This window comes from Dendropsophus ebraccatus, chromosome 4 (genome assembly GCF_027789765.1).
Source record: "Dendropsophus ebraccatus isolate aDenEbr1 chromosome 4, aDenEbr1.pat, whole genome shotgun sequence".
Lineage (NCBI taxonomy): Eukaryota > Metazoa > Chordata > Amphibia > Anura > Hylidae > Dendropsophus > Dendropsophus ebraccatus.
The window spans coordinates 33,402,027-33,424,973 of record NC_091457.1 but is presented as its reverse complement, the minus strand read 5'-3'; positions in this window follow the sequence as shown (position 1 = coordinate 33,424,973).

The following is a 22,947-nucleotide window of genomic DNA, read 5'->3' as shown; positions in this document are numbered from 1 at the left end:
AACAGCATCGTGTTGGATGTTAAAATATTTCAACATTGCTTTTGCCCTTTTTGCTTGTTCTTTGCCATATCGGCAGGTCACTATGTGGGTTGCAGAAACCCCTTTTGATTCTGTTTGTCCCATTTTATGTTACTTCGTGATCGTATAACAGGAGGCACCCAGAATGATCAACTGATTATTTTCTTTCTTGTGTCCTGTACACTTATGACCACGGATCACTACCAAAAGCTGGGACTTAGAATATTCCACGGTTCAGGGCTTCCTTTTCTTATGTTGAAATACACTCTTGCTGCTATGTAGATTGCAAAACAAGTTACCCCAAGTATACAGAGGACAGGGATTAGCATATTACAGATCTTTCCCTTGGAAACAACCAGACCACTGTCCAGCGTCCTTATATAGTTAGGCTACTAGGCTCATTCCAAAGTGGTTTTAGCACTGGCACTGTTCCCACCGCACAACGCTCCGTGTCTATGAGGACCTGTGACAACCACGGCCGGGCTCTGGGTAACAGTTTTAGCCTGAATGAGCAATTCTTCGCCTACTATATACTATCCCTCACAGGTTAAGACAAACAGACATAGAACAGCCAACAAGAGGAGAACAAAGTTCAAATTGACACGCCTATCGTGAGTTCACTTTGATAACTTACTCTGCAGAGGTAGGTAAGAAAAGATGTGAAGGAGGAGAGCACAGAAAAGAGCAAACAAATTTTTTACTCTTACCTGGCCAGGTTTTGTGGTCTCCTTGTTCACCCCTCTCTCTCCTGGTACAGCAGTGTAGGTCATCCGATCTCTCGATGTAATGGGCGTGTCCCTGTTCGGGCGCCAATAATGTCGAGGTGCCTTCCCAAAGAAGGCCTACTGTTGTAGGCTGTTTCCTAATTGAGTTGGAGAATGGGTCCGGATCCCCTCTCCCACACCATGCACTTAGAATGAGGACACAGACTACGTATCTTGCAAACAAGTCTGGTGTGTTCCCCATCTCTGAGAACCCACCTTTATTTATACAGGAAAAACCAATGGATATGAATGTAAAATGCAAAGTCATACACTATACACGTCATCAACTTCAAAAAACGAATAACTACGGATATATTTTGACAGATATGGATATACAATAAGATTAAATGTTCAATTAAAATTGTTTACATAAGGATGTTGATACATACATAAGGATGCTCAAAAACATTTGTTATCTGCTTACGAGAATGTGAATTCTAAAATAACATTTATTATCTGCTGGGAACAGACGGTGGACCAGCTGTATGTCCTTGAACAGGATTCAGTCATGTAGGAAAGTTCATGAGAAAAGAATTTATTTTTCTTCTATTTTATCCTGTTATATCTTCCTTCAAACTTTGGATGGATTAACTCATTCCTCTCACCCTAGGATTGCAACCCCCATGCGTTTCACCCAACCCCCCCCCCCCCCTGCCCTCTTTATAATTTTTCCTATTCATCACCTGCCAGAACACTGCACATGGGCTGGATTGTTAGAGCACCTGTGCAGTGTTCCGACAAGTGATGAATAGGAAAAATGGTGAAGAGGGCATTCCTAATAATGAGGAGGGCGGGGAGGAGGGACGGATGGGTGTCGCAGTCCTATACATGGGTACTCTAGGCCACGCCAATTTGACTCAGGACTCCAAGTTTAATGCTGCGTTTACACTGACAGATTTTTGAAGCCAAAGCCAGGAATGGATTTGAAAAGAGTTGAAATCTCAGTCTTTCCTTTATGACCTGTTCTCTGTCTATAGTCTGTTCCTGGCTTTGGCTTCAAAGATCTGTCAGATAAATCTCTTTGTGTAAACATGCCATAAAAGTTTTTTTTTAACACAATAACTGCATCACAGGCCGAACGGACCCCAGGACAGATCTTGAATTAAAAGCAGCTCTCCGAAGGTACAAGCGTGGGTGGGTGGGGGACAGATTGTGGGTACAGGGTCGCTTTAAGTGCTAAAAGGATTTTTTTTACATCATAAACATATAAAATACATAAGCCACCAGGCCCTTGTGGTGCAATTAAATCAAAACAAATAATTAAGCTTCATGAAATGGGTAATCTGGTCTTTGGATTCAGCTCTAGAGAGGTATTCCCATCATCCTTTCAATAGCTTGCAGCAATGATAGTGGATAGATGAGGGTTATACTCCTAACCCACTGTGTTTATGCAGCACTGCTGATCGAAAAAATTCAGTTTGCTTGTAATAATAGATGAGATGTTCCTCCTTATGTATGTTTCTACAACCAGACAGATATCGCTGCCCTCCTGGCGATCTGTCTATAGGACATTGCGTGTGCTCAGTCTCTCTGGCTTTACAACTGCTAGTTGTCTTAGAGGGAGAACTTAGAAAACATACAAGTTGTTTGGTGCTTTCTACGTTGCCTGCTTGTTTTGAGTATATTTACTTATGACAGCATGTTTTTGTTCCATTGTTGCTGTTTTTCATCCCTTACAGCAACATTGGAAAAAAAATGCTGTGATAAGTAAATATACTAAAAACAAGCTGGCGGGGTAGAAAGCAATAGACGATTCCTCTGTATGATGACTGCTTTCTACCCTATCAGCTTGTGTTGTGTATATTTACTTATGACAGCATGTTTTCGTTTCAATGTTACTGTTGGAAATGAAAAACAATAACATTGGAACAAAAGCATGCAGTCATAAGTAAATATACACAAAACAAGCTTGATTGGTAGAAAGTAATTGTCATACACAGAGATTGCATCTATGCAAAGCTAGCATACAGAAAGCTATTTGTATGCAACTGCTTAATCACCTAACATAATATAAATTATGTTATTTTAGGGGATTAAAAAAAGTTTGGGTTTGTCTGAAACAAACCCAAACTTTGCTTCAGAGTTTGGCCAACCTGCTGAAACAAACTTATAAAAAGTTCGCTCATCTCTTCTCACAACCCCTTTAAAGGAATCTGTCAGCTGTAATTCATATTCCAAACTGCTGACACAAAGGGCTAGTCAGGGGTCTGTATAAAGTCTGTGTTAGGGGGTGGTCGAAATGTTCTGAGGTTATTCAGCTAGTTTGGGGTTTGTATATTGGGGTTCTGGGCTGGGACTACACTATATTTATTGAATGGGTCTATGGTTTGGGTTGTGTTTGTGCAGTTTTAGATGTTTAGTGGTCATTGGTCTGTATTAATTTTACGGTGTGTTAAAGCATATGCACTATTTATGATTAGAGATGAGCGAACTTGCCGGATTTCTGGTTTGTATGAACCAGAAATCTCGGCGTCTGATTCCTGCTGTCTGCTAGCTCCGTGCAGCGGGTGGATACAGCGTAAGGAACACCTGGAAAACTAGGATACACCCATAGATCCTGTAAGTTGGGAACATGTCGTATATATGGGTCAAACATTTTGTGCCTCTTTATAATCTTCCTGGTGAAACCTATCCCTTCTCAAAAGCTGGCACCTGTAAAGATATAGGTTATGTGCTTCCCATATCATCAGCAGTAATAGCATTACTAGTAAATTCATCCTAAAATACAGAATAATGTGTAACCCTCAGTTGACATGTAAAGTAAATTTATGGTAAAGAGTTCAGTGTTTGCTAATACAGGTCATGGTGCAGCCTTGTAGGGGAAGAATCACATGACACCTGTAATTACAAAGTGACCTTCAAGAGTGTCCTTGAGGAAGCACGGAAAGGAATTCTGAAACAGCAAACAGAGCAAAAGACAGTGTGTTATATCATGCATAAATGTGAGCACGATATAGTGTATGATACATTTATGGAAAGCAGCATACAATAACTGTTCTGAAATGTTTTGGAAGTAGAAATAGGAATCAGAAGAGTTAAGTGATATTCTGCAGAGCCAGGATGGAACACGTGAGATTGCTTCAGTCCTGGGAATTGGCAGAAGAGGGGTAATCTAACACACCAGGGGCCGGGTTGCTTTATGGAACATTCATGGCTTCAGCTTGAAGATGTCAGTTTTGTCTGCCATTCCCCCGATGAGTCTATGATTGATCCCAATTGGGGATTTCTAAACTGACTGAAACAACTTTATGAATCAGAATGTATCCAACAAAGTAAAACAGTATCGGATAGGGATCACGAATACAGAAATTGGGTTGCAACTGAAAGCTGCCAGACTGAAAAAGGGAAGGATTAAAGTGACAATTCCGCAAGGTGCCCTTACCTTCTTATAGCGAAACCCTTTTAATATGGCTATAATGTAAATTGTTAGGCCCCTGGTGTTTGACTACACACAAAGAGAAATGTACAGTAGATTAAACTAAACATAGACACACAAGCAAATGATATTTAACCAGACCAGATTCAGAGCATTAAATGACTACATTTCTACTATTAAACTATTAAAGAGGTACTTCAGCAAAAAAAAATCTTTCAAATCACCTGGTCCCAGAAAATGCCAGAGATTTATAATTTACTTCTACTAAAAAAAAGCTCATGTCTTTCAGTACTTATCAGCTGCTGTATGTCCTCCAAAAAGTGGTGTATTCTTTTCAATCTGGAAAGCAGGAGAGGTTGTCAATGGGGATTTGCTACTGCCCTCAACAGTTCCTGTCACGGACAGAGGTGGCAGCAGAGAATACTGTTTCAGACTGGAAAGAATACACCATTTTCTGAAAGACAAACAGCAGCTGATAAGTGCTGGAACACTGGAGATTTTTTTATAGAAGTAAATTAAAAATCTCTGTCATCTTCTGACACCAGTTGACCCTGCAAGGGTCCATTTACACAGAAAGATTATCTGACAGATTATCTGCCAAAGATTTGAAGCCAAAGCCAGGAATGGATTTGAAAATAGGAGAAATCTGTCTTTCCTTTATGACTTGATCTCTGTTTATAGTCTGTTTCTGGCTTTGGCTTAAAATCTTTGGCAGATAATCTGTCAGATAATCTTTCTGTGTAAATGGACCCTTATGCTGCGTTAACACGGAACGATTATCGTTCGAATTTTTGCAATAATGACTGCATTTGAGCGATAATCGTACCATGTAAACACAGCAAACGATCAAGCGACGAACAAGAAATCGTTAATTTTGATCTTTCAACATGTTCTAAAATCGTCGTTCGCTGAAAATTCGCAGATCGCTTAGTGTAAACAGTCTTTCATTGATTTACCCTATGTAAAAGATGGGCTTAAGCTATCTTAAAAACGATTGCATAAACGATTTTTCTTACGAATTTTCAAATGTTTTTTCTAACGATTTTTTTGTCTAAACGCTGATTGTTATAAAAACCAAATCGTTGCTTCAAAATCATTAAACGATCGATTGGGCGAATTATCGCTCCGTGTAAACGTAGCATTAGTGCTACTAATACTCTAATTAACATGCTATCAGATGTAGCAAATATCCATAATAGTCTAATTCATCAGTGGGAAAAGAAGAAATGGCAAAATGCACCTCCCTTATCCCCATACAGTCTGCTTAGTCCATGCACAGTCAGACTAGAGAATGCTACAGGCCATCTATCAGCTATATAACACAAAAAAACAAGGGTGTGTTATGGTGGTTTTACACGGAACGATTTATCATTCGAATTTGCACGATAACGGTCGAATTCGAAAGATAATCGTACGTGTAAACGCAGCGAACGATCAAGCGACGAGCGAGAAATCGTTCATTTTGATCTTTCAACAACTTCTCAAATCGTCGTTGATCGTTCGCAAAAAATTTGCAGATCGTTCCATGTAAACAGTCTTTCAACGATTTCAACTATGTATGAGATAGGCTTAAGCGATCTCAAAACGATTTTTCCGTACGATGTATCGTTCTGTGTATACGCTGATCGTTATGAAGAAAACATTGTTCATTCTAAATCGTTATTCGTGCGATCGGGCGAATTATCTCTCCGTGTAAAAGTACCATAAGTGTGTTGCAAATATCATTGTCAGTTGCCAGTTCCTGACACAGACAGAGGTGGCAGCAGCAAGCATTATGTCAAACTGGAAAGATTACACCACTTCCTGCAGGGCATATAGCAGCTGATAAGTACTGGAAGCCAGTTTCACCTTAAATAGAAGACTTTAACAAATGAGTATAACTTGTACTGCATTAAGTTTGATTATGTTACTGTACTTGTGCTTAAGAACCTTCAATTGGCAAATAGAGAATACAGCTCCATACTACTTTCTGCATATCTATGCTTCCTGTACAGCTTGTTTCTGCTGCCGTATGTATGCATGTATGTTTGGTTCCGATGCTGTAGTTGCACTATGAGTTTGGTTCTTGTATTTATGTTATGAATCTGTTCTGGTGCTGTATTTAAGATTGGTGATGAGTAATGCTGCGTTTACACGTAACGATTATCGTGCGAATTTGCGCGATAACGGTCGAATTGGAACGATAATCGTACGTGTAAACGCAGCGAACGATCGAACGACGCACGATAAATCTTACATCATGATCTTTCATCAGGTCAGCAAATCGTCGTTCATCGTACGCAAAAAATTCGCAAATCGTTCCGTGTGAACAGTCGTTCGCCGATTTAACCAATGTGTGAGATAGGCTTAAACGATCGCAGTGCGAATTTTCGTACGATATATCGTACCGTCTAAACGCTGATCGTTATAAAAAAAAAAAACGTAAATCCGACATCGCTAATCGTACGATCGGGCCAATAATCGTTACGTGTAAACGCAGCATAAGAGTGCACATAACTCGAAAAGCATCCGCTTTCACCTGTGTTCCTGTACATATTTTAATCAAAAACTAAATAGAAGTTATTGCACATTCTGCTGGATCAAGTTATTGCACCGTCTGCTGAATCAAGAGCTGGATTTTCTCAAATTTTTCATTTGCTTCGCTTGGGCATTTGCAACATCCATTCCATGTGCACTCCCTAGGCTGGAAAGTGAGCTGAAGGTTTTCATTTATTGCGGTGCTGTATTCTTGTATACTAGACGTCTTTCTGATGCAGTATTTTGCTATGTTCACACGACGTATATTTTTGTATATTGTTACGACAATATACGTGCCTTTGCTGGCTATGGGATCCCGGCAGGAGTGTATACACATGGTATACGCTTTGGCCGGGATCTCTCACAGCGCTGCAAACAACTGACATGTCAGTTTTCTGCGGCCGCTATTCATTGAATAGCAGCCACAGAAACCCATGTCAGTGCACACTGTGGAGTGAGCGGCTGCGGCCGCAAGCTCAATAGTGTGCTGTGGGGAGTTCTGATGTGGGCGCACACAGATGGGCCCGCATCAGAACTCTGCGGGGCTAAAGATCATCCGGGATGATCTTTTCAGACCCATGGGTCACGGAACGGCCGGTCTCTTGCAGCGCCTGCACATGGCCTTTATGTTTAAAGCTTGATTTTGGTGCTGTATTCATGTTTTGAGCTTGGTTCTGGTACTGTATTTATGTTATGAGCTTAGTTCTGGTATTGTATTGATGTTACAGTAAGAGATTGTTTCTGGTGAAGTATTGTAACACTGCCGGATGATCACTGTTGGATACCTGCATTCCAAGCTAAGGAAAGCACTTCCCAACCGGTTGCCATCTAAGTTCCTAAGGTGGATCGTGGATAGATGAGAAAGGGAGCCCTCTTCCTCTAACAAATCACTAAAGGCCCTATTCCACGGAACGATTATCGTCCGTATTCGGACGATATAGGCCGCTACGGATGATAATTGTCCCGTGGAATAGAGTGCAACGATCAGCAGGTCCCCGACGCCCCTCCCGCATTCACCCACTCGTGGCGGCAGCTAGTGGGGAACGAGGAGCAAACGAGCGCTGAGAGCGCTCGCTTGCTCCTCTAGACGACCCGTGAAATAGGGCCATTAGGTGCCATGGTTGGCATTTACTGCAGCATCTAAAGGGTTACACAAAACCAAAGTTACATTTATTGGCATTGCATCCCAACATTATGTTAATAGACAACAAACCCCATAATCATAAGTGCTCCCTACCTACATTGAAACATAAGGAGAATCCATATTGTTGTGAGGCTACTTTAATGCCTCTAGGAGAGAAACTGAACACATTACATGAAGAATAAAATCAGAGCATTATAAATTGAAATGTGCTCCCACTTTCAGTGGAACAAATAAATGCAAGAACTTCAATGTTTGGAGGCTGTCATTGTTAGGAACGTTGTGCCACCAAGTATTATGGAAGGTGAGGAGAAGACAGCACTTCCAGAAGATTCCAAGTTTATTATCACACCAGGCTTAGAATCTTTTGGAAGTGCTGTCTTCTCCTCTGTTTTGGATTCATTACCGTCTGGGGCCTGGTTGATGAGACATGCACCCAACTGCATCAATTTTTTCTCTATCTGTGCTGCTGTGCTTTTTATCTTTTTGCTTTAGTCTTCCCATGTCATATGCGATATTCATTCTTTATTTTTTTTAGAGGGGGCCACCTACTATGAGGGAGTTCTTTTTAGAAACTAAACATAAGTCGGTAAGTTAATTTTTTGTTGAACATTTTGTTAAATCTAGTTAGGTTTTCTAAGGATGTACAGTACACATCCACTTATTTCAGAAAACAAAAATGTGCAGCTTTTTGAAATATCAGCTTGCCGCATTTGCTATAATTAACACTAGTAGTGGAAATCTATTTCTAATATTTCCAAAGGGGCAGCCACACATGTTCCAGAGAGGCATGCATCTCAATGAATCTAGTTTATAGTTATCGCAGAATAGTGTTGTATACAGTGCTAACATTGTCCCTATACAGTTTCATGTGTTGCATACTATGTCCCTATGTTTCCAGCAGCTTTTCTATGTGCAGACCCCTGTCCCCTGCTGTTGGCCTCCACAATTGTTGCTGCCAGTCAGTTCAATCAGTTTCCTAACAGTGAAGGAAGTGCTAATTGGGTAGAGTGGTCTGCCTCTCATAGAGGGGCAGCTTGTGGCTGCACTGCTCTGTAACTGATCAGTGAACCATTCTGTAACCTTTAGTGACAGAAAAGCACTGATTAAACTGGTACACGGCCAGGATAAGTGGAGAATGGGCATGCCTACTGCATCTGTCATTCTTTCTCTCTGGTTAAACTTGTGCCCCCCCCCCCCCCCCCACCCCCCTGTTTAGGTTTTTGGGTAATATAGTTTCCAGCACAGATGCCACTCCATGATTGACATTCACAAAACACTGACATGCAGGCTAGCAAAGAATGCCCCGCCTCTCTTTAAATAGATTTTCAAGTACTTAGGACAGTCCATCCAAACTCCACCACCTACTGTATCAGCTTTGTTATTTACCAGACAGGCACATTGCCATACATATAGTTGTGGCTGTGTCTAGTACTGGAGCTAACAGCAAGCTCAAGTGAATGAGACGGAACTCTCGAACCAGACACAGCCACAACCATATATATCTAGTGCCCCTATATAATTGCATCAATAGAAAAAAAATATGGGTCTCAAATTGAAGTACTGCTGTGTGCCATGTGAATGCTCCAAATCCCTTTTGTTGGGATGCACAGTGAAAACTATTTGCCAATAGGACGGAGACCGGCTGACATGAGTATGTGTGACCACCTGAATTCCATAAGGTGGTCATAACCGAGGGGAACAGGTTATCAAAACAAAGCAGCCATATAAGGGATTAGTGTCACACCTACACATTGCACTACCACAGGCGCCACGTCCCGAGTGTTGACAGGTCTGCTTCCAAAGAGCTTCTGTAGCAGCTGCTATTTATGCTGGGTTCTGATTTCCAATGCTACAATCTTCTACCGCATGATCTCTGTACTAAAAGGTGTCTTCCCTCTATGCTGCCCCCTCTTGCTGTTCTTCTGCCAAATAAAGTCCACTTCCAAAGATGTTCTGCAGCAGCTGCTATTAATGCTGGATTAATTAATAATCACAAGGGACCCCACCACACACTGAAGGCACCATAAATATTGTCCCTTTATCAGGTGATTGGCAGTTTTTCTTCTAAAGATGTTCTGCAGAAGCTGCTGTTAATGCTAGGCTTTAATCTTTAATTAAATACAGTAATTGTATAATACAGTATAGAATGTATTTAAATGTAAATCCCAAGTGTGTATACAATGACCAGTGCACTATGCCAACGATTTAGAAAGTGAAAAAATACACAGACAGATGGATGACCACTAGGGATAGTCCGAACCTGCCGAGGTTCGGGTTCGTACGAACCCGAACTCTCGGCAATGATTCCCGCTGTCTTCCACCCCCGTGGAGAGGGTGGATACAGCGGGAGGACCGCCTGGAAAACTGGGATACAGCCATAGCCATAGGCTGTATCCCAGTTTTCCAGGCGGTCCTCCCGCTGTATTCACCCGCTGCACGGAGCAGGCAGACAGCGGGAATCTGATGCCAAGCGTTCAGGTTCATACGGCAGGTTCGGACCATCCTTAAAGGGAACCTGTCACCCCCCGTGCCGGGGTGACAGGCTCCCGACCCCCCGTTAGAGCCCCATATACTTACCTAATCCCGCCGGGTCCCGCTTCTGGAGGTGGTCGGGTGACGGAGATCTCAGCTGCTGCAGCCCGGCGCGCGCGCTGAGAGATGAGTCCAACACCCATAGAGAATGACAGGAGAGTCCAGCGCTCCGTCATTCTCTATGGGTGTTGGACTCATCTCTCAGCGCGCGCCCCCCGGCACGGGGGGTGACAGGTTCCCTTTAATGACCACTCATACAGTAACATATACCAGTATGCTATGGATCACCACACACCCCTGCCCCAATGCACATTTTGGTGCCTGCCTTTGTCAAGGCATGCATGTCGGGGCAGGTGTGCATGGTGATCACACTGATCGTCTCACTGCTGAGATCCAATGCAATCCCAAACAGCCGGGGGGAGAGCGCGGTAGCATGTCACTTAATCAAATCCCACTCATTCACTTTATAAGAGTCTGGAGCGTAAGGGGACGATTAGCATGTAGAAAATCGTTATATCATTCGATTTTAAATGATAATCGTCCTGTGTAATTGCAGACAACAATCAAAAAATCATCCGTGTGTGAACGTTGATTTAGATCTGACCCTAAAATCATTGTTAATCGTTAGCTAATTGTTCACTGTAATTCCACATTCATTCGTTGCTGGGAACAGATGGAGTAAAAACAATGTAGTAACAATCGTTGTACCGATCTTAACTAACGACTATCATTCTGCATAATATGGTGAATGATTTCAAATTAACGATAAACGATCTAGTTCGCGATTGTTTAACGTTAAAAAATCGCTTAGTCTAATAGGACCCTAAGGGTGCTATTACACGAGCCATTGCTGGCCTGGACAATACTGTAAATGAGGGACGATTTGCTAGATCGGCGCTCGTTTACTGGGCCTATTACACGGCCTGATAATCATTTACCAAGGGCTGCACAGACATCGTTAGTGATGGCCGTGCAGCCTTTGTCTAAACAGTATGTACATTACCAGAGCACAGGAGGAGGAGCATGGATAGGTAATGAGAAACTGTTTGTTAAATCCTCAGCGATTTTACACCAGCGTATAATAGCGATGCACGGTTGGCGCCTGATGATTGTCTGATCATTGTCTCTATATCACAGAGCAATAATCGCCTGAATTGGGCCGATTTGGTCGATTATCGCTTCTTTGTAATAAGGCCCTAAGAGCTCCTTAGTACCCCGGCTGTATCTAAGTACGCCCCTGCACCTACACATGCTACTTAGGTGTTTTGAATGTAATTAAAGGGGTACTCTGAGCCAGGGTATTTTTGAGGATTGCCGGGGAGCAGTTGGAAATTGAAGCCGGAGGTCACTTACCTCCCCTGTTCCAGTGCCGGTGCCCGGATCGCGCCGCCCGGCCGCTGATTGGCAGAGCTGCCTTAAAACGTCTCATGCAGCAGCTCTGACCAGGAAGCGGCTGTGGGACGGGAGTACCGGGCGGCGCGATCCGGGCGCTGGAACGGTGGAGGTAAGTGACCTCCGGCTTCAATTTCCACCCCTCCCCGGCAATCCTCAAAAATACCCCCCTGGCCCGGAGTACCCCTTTAATGAGTAATTTAGTCTTAGTTATAACCTACACTATTGAAATAGCATCCAGAGAAAGCAGTCAGGTGAACACCAGGGGGCGCCATGTGTGTAACAGCAATTGACTATGAGTAACTTTTTGAAAAAAATTCGAACTGAAAAATTGTGTTTTGCGTGATCTAGAAAAATGATATGTCCCAATCGTCCTGTGCTCTCCCTACCCATATATTGTAATATAACAGTCTATTCTGAAACTCCAACACCATGCAGACTGAATGTTTTCTGCCTATGTCCAAGGTCACACATACAACTTACTGCCAGTCAGACATAATCATTACCCAGACTTAATAATGTGACTCTATGCATGATCTGACTTGTAATAGGGATTATTTCATTTCTGCATCATTGTTTTTCTTGTTACATTCTGATATATATTTTCACGGTATCTTAAGGTTGCGGTCACACATTCACAGTTTTGTTTCATTTGTTTGCATAATTAGATTGATTTTGTCTGATTTGCATGTGTTTTTCTTGTCATAAATGAGCTGAGGAAGCCTGTTAATGCTGGGATTTTGGGATCCATAATATGGACAAATAAAAAACACAAAAGGTTCAACACTTTGGGTGACATTTATGACAGGTATGGCAGAGGCGTACGCCAGGGAGAAGATGCAGATTCGCCCCCTTCTCCCTGGCGTATGCCTCCTGTACGCTCGGCTCGGCCGATGGGCGGGCTGGCAGAGCTTGGGGGTGTGTGATAAGGCGCCTCATTTATCATGATTTACGCCTGCTCGTCTGTTCGCAGGTGTCGATTTGGTACACCGGGCGCAGGTTCGTGGGCACGGCCAGCTGGATTCACTAAGAGGCGTATGCCTCTTACCGAATCCTGCCTGGAAAAAGGGGGTGGGGCTTAATATAAGACTGGCGTACTTGTACGCGGGTCTTCGGAAATCCCTCCCTTTAGGTTTACTTGTCATCATAAAAAAAACTTTTGACATGTCATAGAGACATGTCAAAAGTTTGGATTGGTCCGGGTCTGAGTGTTCAGAGTCTGAGAGGGTGGATAAAGCAGGAAGACCGCCTGGAAAACTGGGATACAGCCTATGGCTGTGGCTGTATCCCATTTTTCCAGGCGGTCCTCCCACTGTATCCACCCTCTTCACGGAGGTTTAAGACAGCGGGAATCATTGCCGAGAGTCCGGGTTCGTACGAACCCGAACCTCGGCAGGTTCGGACCATCCCTAGGTGTGACCAACTTGATTTTTTGAATGTTCATGTCTAGGTAGTACACAACAGTCTTTAGTTAAGTGGATATCGTAAGCAATCAGCTACAAACACTCTTTTAAGATATGATAGCAAACACCCTCTTCACATTAGATGTGCTGTACCCTACGGGCAGTTTGTTTGTTTAAAACGGATAAACAATACGGATACTTTGTTCAGACAAGACCAAGAGATATGTGTGCGGCTGTTTAATCAGGGATATCCCAAGAATGAAGTATTGCCGGCACTACATAAGGCTGAATCTTTATATTGGGATTCCTTGATCAGACCGCAGTACACACAGGGCGATAAGGACAAGCGTTTTCACATTTAAACATAGTCCCATGAATGATGCTATAAAATCTGCAATATATAAAAATTGCCATATGGTGGAGAATGATCCTATATTATCCAAGGAAGAAGTCTCTCGTCCTGTGGCATCTTTTAAAAAAATATTGTAGTCTATGAGATATGTTAGTACATGGTCGTTTTTCTAATAATAAAAAAATCCATCTCCAATTGGCTAGATAACAGTAGACCTAACGGGAACCTCAAATGTGGACAATGTAACTATTGTAGTTATTTGCATAATGTAAAGTCAGTAACGTTAGGTAGCGAGCAAATTAACATTAGGGATTTTTTCACCTGCCGCTCTACCTATGTGGTATATGCCATCATTTGTGGATGTGGATATTACTACATGGGTAAAACTATTCGGCCAAACATTTACGTTCTATTAGGACCAGGAAGGGTTGTCCGAAGTTGATCCATCATATTCTCAATTCACACCAAGGTTGAGTAAAAGGTATGCGTTTTTTAGCATTAAAAGACATTCCTTACTCACTAGCAGGGGGAGATCGTCATGCACGTCTTTTAGACGCTGAAACAGAGATGATGCTTCAAGTAGACGCATTGGGTGCACTCGGCCTGAATGAAAGGGCAAATGTGTTTATTACATACATGTAAATGCAATTCTTGTATTTTTAGTGAATAACTATATTCATTTGTACATATATGTTTGTGATGATAACCCTTTGGGGTCATATTTAGTCCATGATTGGCGTATACAAGTCATGTGATTCCACAGGTGAATGTCTCTGTAATAAAGGGAGGTGATTCACATAGTGGCTTTATGGCCGAGAGGAAGCGCATGATCTGTTAAGCGTGAAACGGTCCGTTGCCTGTATTATCTGTCACTATTCCATGACCTGAAATTTCACTGGTGAGTGCCACATTTTCTTTCTACTATAAATTTGGATGAAATTTCCTTATTTTCTATGTTGAGCACCACCGATGTTGAATTAAGCTCTCCGCTCTACGGACAACACGTGTTCTAAGTTATATTGCAGCGGTACCGTAGCCTGGAGTAGTGCCAAGGTACTCTTACCTAGTGATGATTACAGGTAAATTAACACTTTACACTTTTTATCACTTTAATTTTGAGGCTGTAAAATATATACATGTCTGCACAGCCATTTTACTATTTAGTTCAAATTGAAATGCATGTTTGTTTATGTACAGATAGTATGTGTATATTTATGTTTTTATGTACATAGTATGCTTATAGTATTCTATAGTATAGTATAGTATTCTTATATTTCTATTTTAATAACTTTAACAAGTTGAGGTATTAAAGGGGTTGTGCAGTGTATGGAGAGACAGTGTTGAGCATACACCAGAAGGGACAGCTGCCAAGAAGACCGGCTGATGCCTAACAATTAATAATAGCACACTACTTGCCAAGCACTACATGGGTGCTGTGAGTGGCACAGCACAACCTCTCTAAAGGTGCACTGCCATGACGTGCTCACATGTGCTTCCTACTGTTCTGAGTAAAGAGACACAACTCATGGCAGGGGATTGGGTTGCCCAGAAATGCGTCTTATGCTTTGTAAGTTCTTAGGGCCCTATTACATGGAGCTATATTTACAACAATGAGCTGATGACAATGATCATCAGCTGATCATGTCTTTTGGTCCTGCCTAAAAATCATCGCCCACCGACTGCTCATTGCTACACCTAATAGTGATGCATGGCCAACGGCTAATGGATGTGTAAAGAAAATAATAAAATTTATACATACCTGTCCACGCTCCCAGATGCTTCTGCCGCTCCGTGGCATCTTCCTGTCTTCTGCCAGCTGACCACAGCTGCTGCGAGAATCTGCAGTTCTCGCAGTAGCTGCAGGCAGAAGACAGGAAGACACTGGTGAGCAGGCAGAAGCACCTGGAAAAACATGGAGAGGTATGTATAAACTTGAATCCATGGATATCGCTAACGATATAAATATATACATATAATCAGCCCTTTGCTGCACCATATTTGTGCTGTGTAATAGGCTCCATTAACTAGTTTACAGTGGTGATCAGGCTGTGTAATATGGTCCTTCGTATTAGTCCTCCAATACTTAATAGAGATGATGGGCAGAACTTGCTTGGCTCAGGACTGAGGGAATCTTTAGTTTGCCTTTCAAGGATGGAAATGGCTTGTATATATAGCGTGTAGGTACACAGCCCCTCTTTTTCCCTTTACATAGCCGCAGATGAGCCCCATCTCTATTTCTTGATTCCTGGTCTCAGAGTAACAACTAGCAGTGAACGGCAGATTGCAGAGAAGTGAGACACCTAGTGGCCAAGATTTTAGTGCTGTTTTTTGAAGTACTGTAATTGTAATCACTTTGCAAATGTTACAGAGTCAAGTTGATTGAAAATAACCATTTAAAGCAGCGCTATCAGCAGATTCTGACCAGAGAACCTGCTGATATGCCCCATAAACTGATTACTTAAAACTGTTAAGGTTAAATTTAGATGTTGACCCATCTCTATGGAGAAAAGTCAACTACCCAGGTATAAGATGGTTTCAAATATATCTATATAGCAGCTGCAGTTCTGCTTACACCTTAAAATCACGGACACAGACATATTGATGTACATATCAGTAATGTAAGTTTGGGAAGCGCCCCCTTTTCTAGGTCCCTCTACTGTAGGATGGCCTTTAAGGTAGAACACATCCTCCATCTCGAACCTAACCTAGTCTCCTGTCACTCCTACAGTCTCCCTGTGACATTGAGTGATCGGACAGTAAGTTCTTCACTGCATATAACAGACTTGACTCTATCACAAGGACTCTACCACTTCGGCATGATGTGGGTATTGGAAAGTCACAACAACTAACTTTTAAAAAAAAAAAAGTTTCTGAAAAGGAAAAGTTTAGATGTGAGCAAATCTCCTCTCATGGCAAAAGCAAAATAAAAAGTTGATTGATACATAAACCAAAAACAGCATAACAGATAAATGCAATAAAATCTCTACAATGTGACCTACTATGTAACCATTAGATTCACTGATAATAACCAATTAGTGAATTCACAATCTTCAGTACGGGATTCTCAAAATTTCCACTTCTTTTTAGGCTTTTTACTTCATTTTTGAACTTAGAAAACATCTTTATGATTAGATCACACAGGTCTAATGACTGGTCACATCTCTTCCTGTAAATAATCATATACCGTAATACATATACCAATAATATGAAGTAACTGGGCGCTTATTACCGATATAATGTTTGGATTGTCTCTTGTTTCACTGAGGTCATCACATATTACACATAAAATAACCACCATAGAAATAAAATCAAAGTATATACTATACATCATCTAAGGTTTCAAACTTTTTATGGGAATAATATATCACATGATCCTTTTTGTAATGGTTAGTAGCATTGGTATGGATCCTCAAACCTTAAACCCATCTTTTGACTGACAGGCCTCGTTACAGACACTTGGACTCTTGGCCTCAGTTATAAAGCTTCTTTTAAGGCCACTAGTATCACCTCAGACATTGGCTTTGTGTTCTCCCATAGCTTTGGCTGACCTGTAAAGAAGACACCAGTACAGACAAGGACATACCTATATAGGCCACCTGTGGCAGGTGGATGACGTCCACTTACATTCCCTGAAACAGGCAGGAAGATGACAGACTATGCAGACAGGCACTTTACGGTGTTACTTACAATAGGCTATGATAGGTGTAGATAATACAGCCCTACACAACCCTCTTTGCTATATTTGTTGATTACTTACCATAAGCTGATTGTTGTTGATTACTTTCTGAAACTTGTCCAACTGTCCAGCATTGCTGAGTAATAGCCTAATTGCCTTATGCAAATCATGTGCTTTAGAGCATTTGCGGAGTGTCCCACTTGCCCCGAGCATCACTGTGTCCTGCCTGGCCCGCCCCCTCCTGTGTCTTCCAGACCCTCCTGTGTCGCCCAGCCGGCCCTGTTCACCGCCCCCCGTACCGCCCACTATGCATATTAATACATGCATAGTGGCCTCATCAGCACGCAAGTCCTGGGAAGATGTTCCGTCAGAGACGGGCATCTTCCCGAGCATGCGCAAATTGGCTGGCCTTCTGGGACGCAGTAAGAAGAATCCTCACCAGACAGCCGGCCGATTTGCACATGCAGGGGAAGATGCCCATCTCAGACGGAACGTATTCCCGGCACTTGCGCGCTGATGAGGCCGCAATAAACAGTGTCGGACTGGGCCACCGGAGAATCCTCCGGTGGGCCCCTCCCCCACTCCCACTGCCTGTTCAGCAGCTATGGTCCCCAGCCATAGGATGATGCTGCCTGTCCTCAGTGGGCCCCCAGTTGCAGCAGGATAAATACATGGTTTTACCAGGTCTTCCCGACTCTGAGGAGACGGCCCCGGCAAAACCATGTCCTGGGTAGTCCCGGAAAGCTCGCCACCCCCACCCCCCCCCCGCCGCGGTAAGCCCCGCCCCTCTGGCATTCGCGATCTCACTCAAGCAGAGCAGGGAGAAGAGTCGCTGGGGGACTAGAGGAACCTTACAGGTGAGGTAAGTATAGCTGTTTTTTGTTTTAAATACAGATGGAGGGGCTGGAGAATGATAAGGGAGGCACTGGTATGCTGATGAGGGGCAAAGGATGAGAGGGGTACTACTATGATGATGGAAGGGCAGGAGGATGAGAGGGGTACTACTATGATGATGGAAGGGCAGGAGAATGAGAGGTACTACTATGATGATGGAAGGGCAGGAGGATGAGAGGGGTACTACTATGATGATGAAAGGGCAGGAGGATGAGAGGGGTACTACTATGATGATGGAAGGGCAGGAGGATGAGAGGGGTACTACTATGATGACGGAAGGGCAGGAGGATGAAGGGGGAAGGAGGATGATGGAGGGGTAGTAATATGATGCAGGGGCAGGAGGATGAAGGGGGTAGTAGTATGATGATAAAGGGCGTAGTATTCTGATGATGGAGGAGCAGAAAGATGAATGGGTAGTAGTATGATGATGATGATGAAGGGGTAGTATGATCTTGGAGGTGCAGGAGGATGATGAAGGAGGTAGTAGTATGATGATTGAGAAGCAGGAGGATGAGAGGGGTAGTAGTATGATGATGGAGGAGCAGGAGGATGAAGGAGGTAGTAGTATGATGGAGGGGCAGGAGGATGAAGGAGTAGTAGTATGATGATGGGGCGCAGGAGGATGATGGAGGTAGTAGTATGATGATGGAGGAGCAGGAGGATGAGAGGGGTAGTAGTATGATGATGGAGGAGCAGGAGGATGAGAGGGGTAGTAGTATGATGATAGAGGTGCAGGAGAATGAAGGAGGTAGTAGTATGATGATGGAAGGGCAGGAGGATGAGAGAGGTAGTACTATGATGATGGAAGGGCAGGAGGATGAGAGAGGTAGTTTTACTATGATAGAAGGGCAGGAGGATGAGAGGGGTAGTAGTATGATGATGGAAGGGTTGGAGAATGAGAGAGATAGTACTATGATGATGGAAGGGAAGGAGAATGAGAGGGGTACTACTATGATGATGGAAGGGCAGGAGAATGAGAGGTAGTACTATGATGATGGAAGGGCAGGAGAATGAGAGGGGTACTACTATGATGATGGAAGGGCAGGAGGATGAGAGGGGTACTACTATGATGATGGAAGGGCAGGAGAATGAGAGGTAGTACTATGATGATGGAAGGGCAGGAGGATGAGAGGGGTACTACTATGATGACGGAAGGGCATGAGGATGAAGGGGGAAGGAGGATGATGGAGGGGTAGTAATATGGTGCAGGGGCAGGAGGATAAAGGGGGTAGTAGTATGATAAAGGGCGTAGTATTCTGATGATGATGGAGGAGCAGAAAGATGAATGGGTAGTAGTATGATGATGATGAAGGGGGAGTAGTATGATCTTGGAGGTGCAGTAGGATGATGAAGGAGGTAGTAGTATGATGATGGAGAAGCAGGAGGATGAGAGGGGTAGTAGTATGATGATGGAGGAGCAGGAGGATGAAGGAGGTAGTAGTATGATGGAGGGGCAGGAGGATGAAGGAGTAGTAGTATAATGATGGGGGTGCAGGAGGATGATGAAGGAGGTAGTAGTATGATGATGGAGGAGCAGGAGGATGAGAGGGGTAGTAGTATGATGATGGAGGAGCAGGAGGATAAGAGGGGTAGTAGTATGATGATAGAGGTGCAGGAGGATGAAGGAGGTAGTAGTATGATGATGGAAGGGCAGGAGGATGAGAGAGGTAGTTTTATGATGATGGAAGGGCAGGAGGATGAGAGGGGTAGTAGTATGATGATGGAAGGGTAGGAGGATGAGAGAGGTAGTATTATGATGATGGAAGGGAAGGAGGATGAGAGGGGTAGTAGTATGATGATGGAGGAGCAGGAGGACGAAGGAGGTAGTAGTATGATGATGGAGGAGCAGGAGGATAAAGGAGTAGTAGTATGATGATGGATGATATGGTCAGTAACAGTCTGATGGTATGTTGAGAGGTACAGTATGGTGATACTATATATATATATATATATATATATATATATATATATATATATTACGGCTGTTCTGGGTTCACATCCACACACTGAGCCCCCACATAACTATGTATTCTGATCTCCCACAAATCATTCAGTGTACAATACACCAAAAATCCTCCAGGTACAACAGCTGCAAGCACTACAACTCCCAGCTTTTACTGATAGTCTGCATCCCTCAGGATATGCTGGGAGTTGTAGTACATATGAGCTGCCACTGTAGAGACATATAGTGCTGGACCTTGAGGGCTGATGGTTGTAACAGATTACGGCCACCAGAAGCTTCTGCACAACAATCAATTTATTAAAGGTTTGTTCTGTCTGAAACTACAACTCCCAACATACCCTTCATTAAAGCTTCATAAGTGTAGGGTATTCTGAGAGTTATAGTTCGACTGAAAACATGTCATTCACAAGGGAGTTGTCGCAGATCCCGATGAATCCAGGATAGGGCCGGGTCAGTATGTCGCTTTTTACTGATTCTTTTTTGGTGGGCCCCAAGGATCATTTCCTCTGGTGGGCCCCAGGTACCCCAGTCCGACACTGGCTATGCATATATTAATATGCATAGTGGGCGGTACGGGGGGCGGTGAACTGGGCCGGCAAGGTGACACAGGAGGGGGCGGGACACAGTGGTGCTCGGGGCAAGTGGGACACTCCCCAAATGCTCTAAAGCACATGATTTGCATAAGGGCAATTAGGCTATTACTCAGCAATGCTGGGAGTTGGACAAGTTTTAGAAAGTTGATGTGCAGCTTAAGTCATCAGTTTATGGGGCATATCAGCAGGTTCTCTGGTCAGAACCTGCTGATGGTGCTGCTTTAATGTATACAAATTTTTTGCTATCAGAAGTAAATTTATTTATTTTTTGCTGCAAAGCAGAAAGATGATGTTGGGTCTTTATCTGGCTGTTACTTGTAAATATGGAAAAGCCAGGACAGCAGGGGGTAGGTGACATTATCTGAAGACACCTGTGAAATACTAAGAAGTTCCACAAAACATGACCTGTTCGGGTATGCAAACGCTGGAGTTGGGAAACACTGACCTAGGGCTTCACGCATCAGTCTCCTCTGCTATAAAGCTTTGCAGGTATTATTTGCCTTATAAACCTAGGGCACTTTTTGCCCTGCAGAATATATAGCCTTAGGGCCCTATTCCACCAGACGATTATTGTTCAGATTATCGTTAAATCGTTCGAATCTAAACGATAATTGTTTGGCTGAAATGCAGTTAACGATTAACGGCCGAACGAGAAATCGTTGATCGCTTTATAAAGGCCCTATTCCACGGAACGATTATCGTCCGTATTCGGCCGATATCGGCCACTACGGACGATAATCGTCCCGTGGAATAGAGTGCAACGATCAGCCGACATCGTTCATGTCGGCTGATCGTTGCAGTCACTTGTTTTTCAACATGTTGAAAAACAAGCGACTGATATAGCAGGGATCTGCTGCCTTCGCTCAGTTGAATAGGAGCATCGGCAGCAGACGCTGCTGTATCCTATGGGCTGCCCGGACGATCAGCGATCACCCGGGCAGCCCCCCCGCCGCCGCTCCCGCACTCACCCGCTCGCTGCTGCTGCGTTGAATAGCGGCGGCAGCGAGCGGGGAACGAGGAGCAATTGAGCGCTGAGAGCGCTCGTTTGCTCCTCTTAATGACCCGTGGAATAGGGGCTTAAGACCTGGACCTATTTTTATCGTTGCTCGTTCGCAAATCGTTCGCATTGAATAAGACATTGTTCGGTCGTTCGCAATAGATATAAACGCAATAGTGAATAAATTGCGAAGAAAAAACAATCGCAATTACGATCATAAGTAACGATTATCGTTCCATGGAAATGATAGAACGTTTTCAGGTCTTTTGAGATCGTTAACGATTATGCAAACGATAATCGTCCGGTGGAATAGGGCCCTAAGACCTGGACCAATTTTTATTGTTGCTCGTTCGCAAATCGTTCGCATTAAATAAGACATCGTTCGGTCGTTCGCAATAGATACGAACGCAATAGCGAAGAAAAAACGATCGCAAGTGCGATCATAAGTAACAATTATCGTTCCATGGAAAAGAGTGAACGTTTTCACGTCTTTCACAGTAGCGGTCGTTTGAGATTGTTAATCGTTAACGATTATGCAAACGATAATCGTCCGGTGGAATAGGGCCCTTAGACATCAAACCTGTGTACACGGTTTGTATGGCATGTAATGGAATATGCTGGTGTACAAAATCAAACCCACAGAGTGGTACAGTAAGGGCTCCTAGATTTCAACAGCCTTAGGGTGGTATTACACGGAACGATTATCGTTCGAAAAATCGTTAAATCGTTCGGATTTAAACGATAATCATTTTGTGTAATAGCAGGCAACGATTAAACGACCAACGAGAAATCGTTGATCGTTTAATAGGATGCGGACCTATTTTTATCGTTTGGTCGTTCGCTCATCGTTCGCACATCGTTCGGTGGAATAAGAATTCACAGCTGAAACTTACACAATAGCGACGACTAAACGACCGCAAGAACGATCCTAAATAACGATCATCGTTTTGTGTACTTGGGCAAACGATTTCGGGTCGTTTGCCTTAGCGGTCGTTTAAGATCGTTAATCGTTAGTCGTCGGAAAATTGCTTGGTGTAATAGTACCCTTAGATTGGGGAGATTTAAGAAATATGGCGGGGGTCCTTATCTTTTTGATGCCTATTAGTTTGCTTGGTCACCCCTGCAGTAATCAGGTGGAGACGGGCAAAAGCCCCAGCCGTCAGCAAATGAACAAGCAAGCTCTCACTTGTTGGCTGATCCAGCGATATAGGAATCCAGCAATTGTTTGTGCAGCCCTGTCCGCACAATGTTTAGGCTGATTAGGCACGGATATGCATATATACATGCTGCCAGTTTCCGGTCGCCTATCACATGAGTATCACATAC